At 45.4% G+C, this 7,500-nt stretch overlaps 2 non-coding genes across 2 annotated transcripts in view; both read left to right on the top strand.

Annotated features, from left to right (window-relative positions):
* Positions 1-3,386: 3,386 nt before the first annotated feature.
* Positions 3,387-5,309, top strand: LOC126928633 (small subunit ribosomal RNA). The gene has a single exon (XR_007716867.1). It is a non-coding gene; the product is annotated as a small subunit ribosomal RNA (ribosomal RNA).
* A 2,089-nt stretch (positions 5,310-7,398) lies between these two features.
* Positions 7,399-7,500, top strand: part of LOC126928632 (5.8S ribosomal RNA) — a 155-nt gene continuing 53 nt past the window's right edge. The window contains exon 1 of the ribosomal RNA XR_007716866.1: positions 7,399-7,500. This exon is cut by the window's right edge and continues 53 nt beyond it. This is a non-coding gene — a ribosomal RNA (5.8S ribosomal RNA).

Below are 7,500 nucleotides of genomic sequence, written 5' to 3'. Positions count from 1 at the left end.
TTCTAGAAACGGAACTATGCGACGGGACGTTGGGACTTTGAAGAAGTTCGGCCGGTGCGAAAAGACCGAAAAGGTTTTTTCGAGTTATCTCGCTTAAAAGTGTTACAAGGTAGGAATATATTTGCATAAATGGACGTATCTCGACGTTTTACGTCGGGATTAAGCGTTTATTTGGTCGCTGGAACGTTTTCTAGAAACGGAACTATGCGACGGGACGTTGGGACTTTGAAGAAGTTCGGCCGGTGCGAAAAGACCGAAAAGGTTTTTTCGAGTTATCTCGCTTAAAAGTGTTACAAGGTAGGAATATTTTTGCATAAATGGACGTATCTCGACGTTTTACGTCGGGATTAAGCGTTTATTTGGTCGGTGGAACGTTTTCTAGAAACGGAACTATGCGACGGGACGTTGGGACTTTGAAGAAGTTCGGCCGGTGCGAAAAGACCGAAAAGGTTTTTTCGAGTTATCTCGCTTAAAAGTGTTACAAGGTAGGAATATATTTGCATAAATGGACGTATCTCGACGTTTTACGTCGGGATTAAGCGTTTATTTGGTCGCTGGAACGTTTTCTAGAAACGGAACTATGCGACGGGACGTTGGGACTTTGAAGAAGTTCGGCCGGTGCGAAAAGACCGAAAAGGTTTTTTCGAGTTATCTCGCTTAAAAGTGTTACAAGGTAGGAATATTTTTGCATAAATGGACGTATCTCGACGTTTTACGTCGGGATTAAGCGTTTATTTGGTCGCTGGAACGTTTTCTAGAAACGGAACTATGCGACGGGACGTTGGGACTTTGAAGAAGTTCGGCCGGTGCGAAAAGACCGAAAAGGTTTTTTCGAGTTATCTCGCTTAAAAGTGTTACAAGGTAGGAATATATTTGCATAAATGGACGTATCTCGACGTTTTACGTCGGGATTAAGCGTTTATTTGGTCGCTGGAACGTTTTCTAGAAACGGAACTATGCGACGGGACGTTGGGACTTTGAAGAAGTTCGGCCGGTGCGAAAAGACCGAAAAGGTTTTTTCGAGTTATCTCGCTTAAAAGTGTTACAAGGTAGGAATATTTTTGCATAAATGGACGTATCTCGACGTTTTACGTCGGGATTAAGCGTTTATTTGGTCGGTGGAACGTTTTCTAGAAACGGAACTATGCGACGGGACGTTGGGACTTTGAAGAAGTTCGGCCGGTGCGAAAAGACCGAAAAGGTTTTTTCGAGTTATCTCGCTTAAAAGTGTTACAAGGTAGGAATATATTTGCATAAATGGACGTATCTCGACGTTTTACGTCGGGATTAAGCGTTTATTTGGTCGCTGGAACGTTTTCTAGAAACGGAACTATGCGACGGGACGTTGGGACTTTGAAGAAGTTCGGCCGGTGCGAAAAGACCGAAAAGGTTTTTTCGAGTTATCTCGCTTAAAAGTGTTACAAGGTAGGAATATATTTGCATAAATGGACGTATCTCGACGTTTTACGTCGGGATTAAGCGTTTATTTGGTCGCTGGAACGTTTTCTAGAAACGGAACTATGCGACGGGACGTTGGGACTTTGAAGAAGTTCGGCCGGTGCGAAAGGACCGAAAAGGTTTTTTCGAGTTATCTCGCTTAAAAGTGTTACAAGGTAGGAATATTTTTGCATAAATGGACGTATCTCGACGTTTTACGTCGGGATTAAGCGTTTATTTGGTCGCTGGAACGTTTTCTAGAAACGGAACTATGCGACGGGACGTTGGGACTTTGAAGAAGTTCGGCCGGTGCGAAAAGACCGAAAAGGTTTTTTCGAGTTATCTCGCTTAAAAGTGTTACAAGGTAGGAATATTTTTGCATAAATCGACGTATCTCGACGTTTTACGTCGGGATTAAGCGTTTATGTCGTCCCCAAGACCTTCTACAAAGTTTCGATTTTTTCGTTGGGACTTTGAAAAATTTCCGTATCGAACACGTTTTTTCGAGTTATCTCGCTTAAAAGTGTTACAAGGTAGGAATATTTTTGCACAAATGGACGTATCTCGACGTTTTACGTCGGGATTAAGCGTTTATTTGGTCGCTGGAACGTTTTCTAGAAACGGAACTATGCGACGGGACGTTGGGACTTTGAAGAAGTTCGGCCGGTGCGAAAAGTCCGAAATGGTTATTTCGAGTTATTTCGTTAAAAAGCGTTATAAGGTATAATTTTTTTGACAGGGATCGTTATATCTCTATTAAATACAATCGGATTAAACATTTTTGTCGAATTTTTTGAAAAATTAGCTTCCGTCGGACTGATACGACTGGGATATTTTTGCAATTTTTTCGTTAATTAATGTTACAAGGTATATATCTTTTTACATATTTCGTGTTATTTTAACGTGTTTTAATCGATTATAAAGTTATTTTTCGTCCATAGTCGATAAAACTGTATGTTTACTGATGCAATTTTTCGGTGAAAAAAAAAATTAATTTTTTGGTAAAAATGCATTTATAATATGTTAATAATGCTTGTGGTAAAATATTTCGATGGTTGGATATCGCCTTTATATAGTAGTTATTGAACGTGCGAGCGACTAAGTTCCAGCGTCCCTTCCGAACGGTACGTTGCTACGGAGGTTTTGCACCATAAGCGCGCGGCCGCTAGCCCGACCGGCGCCGGCCTTCCGGCCGGCCCCTTGGTATCTATAAGAGAAGCGTCGAGCCGGACGGTTCGGTCGGAACAGCGCTGGGCGCGTGGCTATTCTACGGCCTCGGTTGAGAATTCAGTCACCGCTCCTCGAGTCTTAGTGTATTTTACGCTATTTCTCGACTGTTCCTCCGTTCTCGTACTGGTTTTTTCTCTACACTGCTGCGCCGCGGGTCGAAGTCTAGGACGTAATGACCGTTAACGTGGCAAGCTTCCCCTTAGTCGGGAAGCTGGTGACCTGTGTGCACGTATTTGACAAAAGTTGGATGCGTGTGTGCTTGTACTTACGGAGTAGCCATTCTTGCAGAGACCATCGGTTGTAAGCTATTTGTAGCTGCACGATGGTCCTTTTGGCGTTCTGTAGAGTGCGTTATCTTCTGGTAACGCGTCTCTACAGAGGTGTTGAAGCTTATAAAAGAATATTCTTACGGTATGTCCAGCATGCGTATACGTGCTTTACCGCTAAGTTATATTCTACGAGAGAAGTTGGAGGAGAAAAGTTACAAACAGAAATAATTCTGTGAAGTATGAATCTTTGTATCGATATATGATGGTGAGAGAGGAGGAGAATTAAAGTGGCTGAGTGACGTTGTTACTGAACCATGGAACGTTGCTCTCTAAGTCATATTACATATATATATAAAATGAAAAGTCTCGTCGTACGGTGCTTACGTCCCACCTACGACACAGAGAGAACTTTTAAACGAAAATGCTGGTTTTTGGGAATATATTATAAGATCCCTGGTTGATCCTGCCAGTAGTCATATGCTTGTCTCAAAGATTAAGCCATGCATGTCTCAGTACATGCCGCATTAAGGTGAAACCGCGAATGGCTCATTAAATCAGTTATGGTTTCTTAGATCATACCTACATTTACTTGGATAACTGTGGTAATTCTAGAGCTAATACATGCAAACAGATTCCGACCAGAGATGGTAGGAATGCTTTTATTAGATCAAAACCAATCGGTGGCGGATGGCTCGTCTGTCCGTCCATCGTTTGTTTTGGTGACTCTGAATAACTTTGTGCTGATCGCATGGTCATCTAGCACCGGCGACGCATCTTTCAAATGTCTGCCTTATCAACTGTCGATGGTAGGTTCTGCGCCTACCATGGTTGTAACGGGTAACGGGGAATCAGGGTTCGATTCCGGAGAGGGAGCCTGAGAAACAGCTACCACATCCAAGGAAGGCAGCAGGCGCGCAAATTACCCACTCCCGGCACGGGGAGGTAGTGACGAAAAATAACGATACGGGACTCATCCGAGGCCCCGTAATCGGAATGAGTACACTTTAAATCCTTTAACGAGGACCAATTGGAGGGCAAGTCTGGTGCCAGCAGCCGCGGTAATTCCAGCTCCAATAGCGTATATTAAAGTTGTTGCGGTTAAAAAGCTCGTAGTTGAATCTGTGTGTCACAGTGTCGGTTCACCGCTCGCGGTGTTTAACTGGCATTATGTGGTACGTCCTATCGGTGGGCTTAGCTCCTCGCGGGCGGTCCAACTAATATCCCATCGCGGTGCTCTTCACTGAGTGTCGAGGTGGGCCGATACGTTTACTTTGAACAAATTAGAGTGCTTAAAGCAGGCTACCTTCGCCTGAATACTGTGTGCATGGAATAATGGAATAGGACCTCGGTTCTATTTTGTTGGTTTTCGGAGCCCCGAGGTAATGATTAATAGGGACAGATGGGGGCATTCGTATTGCGACGTTAGAGGTGAAATTCTTGGATCGTCGCAAGACGGACAGAAGCGAAAGCATTTGCCAAAAATGTTTTCATTAATCAAGAACGAAAGTTAGAGGTTCGAAGGCGATCAGATACCGCCCTAGTTCTAACCATAAACGATGCCAGCCAGCGATCCGCCGAAGTTCCTCCGATGACTCGGCGGGCAGCTTCCGGGAAACCAAAGCTTTTGGGTTCCGGGGGAAGTATGGTTGCAAAGCTGAAACTTAAAGGAATTGACGGAAGGGCACCACCAGGAGTGGAGCCTGCGGCTTAATTTGACTCAACACGGGAAACCTCACCAGGCCCGGACACCGGAAGGATTGACAGATTGATAGCTCTTTCTTGATTCGGTGGGTGGTGGTGCATGGCCGTTCTTAGTTGGTGGAGCGATTTGTCTGGTTAATTCCGATAACGAACGAGACTCTAGCCTGCTAAATAGACGTAACTTATGGTATCTCGAAGGCCCCCGGCTTCGGTCGGTGGGTTTTTACTACCAACGTACAAACAAATCTTCTTAGAGGAACAGGCGGCTTCTAGCCGCACGAGATTGAGCAATAACAGGTCTGTGATGCCCTTAGATGTTCTGGGCCGCACGCGCGCTACACTGAAGGAATCAGCGTGTTTTCCCTGGCCGAAAGGCCCGGGTAACCCGCTGAACCTCCTTCGTGCTAGGGATTGGGGCTTGCAATTATTCCCCATGAACGAGGAATTCCCAGTAAGCGCGAGTCATAAGCTCGCGTTGATTACGTCCCTGCCCTTTGTACACACCGCCCGTCGCTACTACCGATTGAATGATTTAGTGAGGTCTTCGGACTGGTGCGCGGCCAATGTGATAAGCATTGCCGATGTTACCGGGAAGATGACCAAACTTGATCATTTAGAGGAAGTAAAAGTCGTAACAAGGTTTCCGTAGGTGAACCTGCGGAAGGATCATTAACGATATAACACAAAAACTTAAAGAATTTGACTTGAACACTTGAAAAATACGAAACTGTATAAGTCGGTAAGGAGCCGTACTCCTCCTATATCGACGAACCAAAGTATATACGACGTATCAACAAGCTATATACTTTAACAAAGAACAGTTAAATTCGCCCGGAGCGTGGCTTACTCCGTTGGCAAAATGATGAAAAGACATAAGGAGGAGACGACCCTCCAGCTACGAAACTATATGAAGAGAAGGTGGCACTCTCTCTCGATCATCGGGATGAAGAGATACATATATATATATATATATATATATATACATACATAAACGAATTCGAGGCGCCTGCGTGAGGTCGTACACAGAAAGACCCGCCGTCTGCGAATATTATGATTTTATAATAAAACTATAAATGGGAACTTGAGCTTTCGAAAATTAAACTTTGACACGAATATCGAACGAAAAATTACGAATGGAAACCACCCGTAAAGAGAAATGAGATCGAGGCGCTTGCGTGAGGCCGTATACAGAAAGACCCGCCGCCACGATCTCGTATTTTTTTTTTTGCGTCGTGGAGACCGTACAAACGAATAACAAAATCTCTAAAGTGCCTCGTGTCGGAGAGATCATGCTCGCCTATTCTCTTCTATGTTTCGTGGTCTGTGTTGCGTTTGCTCTCCTCCTAGCAACGGGACATCGAAGACTCCTCTTTGGGATCGAACGAAGCGACTAAAACGAGTCGACGAGAGCGAAAGTACGAGTAGCGAGTCGCGCATGTAGAAAGGATACCGACATATCTTCGAAGGTTCTCTTCGAAGATCCATGGATACCTTATGCGCGTCGACCTTTCGTCTCTTTCACCGCTCTCGGTCGTTCTCGAAACGTGCTTCCTACCCATAGGGCGTGTGTTCTTCGTATGTCGTTTTGTTCGAAATAACGAAACCACTTGTAACATACTCGTGGATCGGGTAACCTAGAACGAAAACGCATTGCGTGGATGTTGGCCCGCTATGATAATGATGATGATGACGATGACTATGATGACGATGCGTAGCAACGATTCGTAACTAGTCTAGCCGAAGTTGGTTCAGAGGGGACCGCAGGCTGTCTACCCTCGATGTCGTGAGTCGGACACCCGTGCCGTCGCTAGAGTTTTTTCAAAGCTCGGCTTCTGGATATTGGGAAGAAAGACCGCTCGAGGACGACGGCTGCGCGTGCGTCCCATCGAATTTTTTTTTTTTATACCACCTGAACGACTAAAGTTTCGTCTAGTTCGTCGCATATAACCCGTTCAGAGGGGACCGCAGGCTGTCTATCCTCGTTGTCGTGAGTCGGACACCCGTGCCGTCGCTGAAGTTTTTTCAAAGCTCGGCTTCTGGATATTGGGAAGAAAGACCGCGCGAGGTAGATGGATGCGAGTCCCATCGAATTTTTTTATTTTTTAAAAAAAACAATCACCTGAACGGAGATGTGTTCTCTTTCGTCGATTTTTCACGCTTTGAGTCGTCGCGATCGCCATCCGTTCGGAGGAGATCGCCGACTTCGAAGCCTCGATGTCGTGAGTCGGACACCCGTGCCGTCGCTAGAGTTTTTTCAAAGCTCGGCTTCTGGATATTGGGAGGAAAGACCGCTCGAGGCCGAGGGTCGCGCGAGTCCCATCGAATCTTTACATCACCCGAACGATGGAGGCGCACGCTCTTTTTCTTGAATAATTGGACGAGAGGAATGCATATCGTATTATATATACACACACACACATATATATATATATGGGCTAGCCACCGTGCGTATTTCTTCGCGAGATCGTGTGCTGCACAGAGGATTCAGAATCGGGTGTTATATCCCCGTCGTTTCCTGACGAACGGAGCTTCGATCTCGATGGTTGTTATATATCATAATGTACTTTTCGCCCGGCCGGCGGACGCGCGTATCTTCGCGCGTTCGTCGGATTTCATTTTCGAACGTTTTCGTGTCGTCGATCTTCCGGCGACTTCTGCGCGTCCGATTCCCGTTGGTCGGTCGTGTCGGATCTCGGCTTCGCTCGAACCGAGTATTAAGAGTACATGGAGTACAAGAGTTTTAAAAAATATATGAAAAGATTACCCTGAACGGTGGATCACTTGGCTCGTGGGTCGATGAAGAACGCAGCTAATTGCGCGTCAACGTGTGAACTGCAGGACACATGAACATCGACATTTCGAA

This window comes from Bombus affinis, unplaced genomic scaffold (assembly GCF_024516045.1).
Source record: "Bombus affinis isolate iyBomAffi1 unplaced genomic scaffold, iyBomAffi1.2 ctg00001195.1, whole genome shotgun sequence".
Classification (NCBI taxonomy): domain Eukaryota; kingdom Metazoa; phylum Arthropoda; class Insecta; order Hymenoptera; family Apidae; genus Bombus; species Bombus affinis.
The sequence above is the reverse complement of the archived record's forward strand: the minus strand, read 5'-3'. Positions and strand labels throughout refer to the sequence as shown.